The 1738-nt window shown below is 27.6% G+C and overlaps 1 pseudogene; it reads left to right on the forward strand.

Annotated features, from left to right (window-relative positions):
- The window catches only part of LOC105620581, a 55501-nt pseudogene that overhangs the window by 42051 nt on the left and 11712 nt on the right, over positions 1 to 1738 (forward strand).

A 1738-nucleotide genomic window follows, 5' to 3' on the forward strand; every position in this document is an offset into this window, starting at 1 on the left:
GGGAAAAGTTCGTGGTCGTTTTTCCCGTTAGATGGACAATTAAAAAACGCCACGAACTTTTTTCTCACACTTAATATGTTAGTTAAATCAATTTAAATAAAAAAATCAATTTAATATAATATATCAATTTCATTTGTTTGGATACAGTATCTTATCCAAACGAGAGAAAAATTCTGAAATCAGTTATAGTAGAATATACAAGAGGATAATAGCATACAATATGGAATGGCTTATTATATTAAGTATTATATTATATATATTATATTAAGTCTTATTATATTATTACCGCTAATAATAATAGAAGGACCGGCTCTCGCTGTCTTACAATAGTTTTCGGTGCACCTAGAGTGAAAGAGATAGCGAGAGACAAAGCTAGTCCTCTTCTATCGCCTAAAACAGATCTTGCTGATCGAAGCATAATCACACAGATATAGGCTCAAGCCTTTGCGTGTGTTGCGTGATATCACGACAGTGTCGCTTGTCAATGTATTTTCGTCCAATGTAAAATAAGTAACAATAAGTACTAAACTGCACAATATAATTAGAATAGATTGATAACTATTTTAGCATCCTGACTTCTCTAAAATTGTTAAGATTCTGTCACTGTAACTATAAATGTATAAAAATTCATGTATTTTTCATATATATCTCATTATTATATGTACATATATTCGATATGACTGCGGTAAAGAGTCAATTTCCATAATTTGAGATAATAGCGGTAATATTTGATATATAATAAGACTGCCATTCCATATTGTATTCTCTTGTATATTTTATTATATAATAACTGATTTCAGAATTTTTCTCTCAGAAAACTTTACAGAAAACAGAGCTAATATTTTCGATCGAATTCAATCGAATAGAATAGAATAGATAAAATGTACCGAAAACTATTTTCTTATTGCAAAGAAAAATTAAATCATATTTATTTCTGCATATTATTAATTTGACATTTTATTATGGCAACGAACATATAATTCATTTCGTTTTGGATTATGTATAATTGATCATTTTCAAATACATTATAGTTATCTAATGAATCAAAAAGAGAACATTTAATATTGGATCAATGAGATTATAAAGTATTATTTTGCTTGAAATATACTTCCATATTAAAATATATTTTATAACAATGTTTATGTAGTGCAGTTTCAAATATATTATTGCAGACATTTTTTAACAATTGTTTAATAGCTTCGCTGTTACAAAAGTAAAATATTCAACAGAGAACACTTTCAAGGCATTCAGAATTGCATAATTATCAGATCAAAATTCGGTCAATCATCGCAAAGATAAAAAATCTTTTAAAGCTTAAAACTTGTATTGTAACATATTTTTAGTTGTTTTTCAAAAAATGTTTATGGATATGGTTCCGTATCTTAACAAGATTATATTGTTATATATGATCCTTAAAATTACACATATATATATATATATATATATATATATTCAATAGTGTACAGTTTAATAAAAAGTACGTTTTAAAAAAATTTGATACTTTTACATAAAATTATAGAGTTTTACCTATATAAAATGTTTCTTTTTAATTTCCTTACGATTTTTCTTGATCGATCGATAGTATTATGTAAATAAATTAATACACACACACATATGCATACGCACGCACGCACACACACACACACACACACACACACACACACACACACACACACACACACACACACACACACACACACACACACACACACACACACACACACACACACACACACAC

This window comes from Atta cephalotes (genome assembly GCF_000143395.1).
Source record: "Atta cephalotes unplaced genomic scaffold scaffold00027, whole genome shotgun sequence".
Classification (NCBI taxonomy): domain Eukaryota; kingdom Metazoa; phylum Arthropoda; class Insecta; order Hymenoptera; family Formicidae; genus Atta; species Atta cephalotes.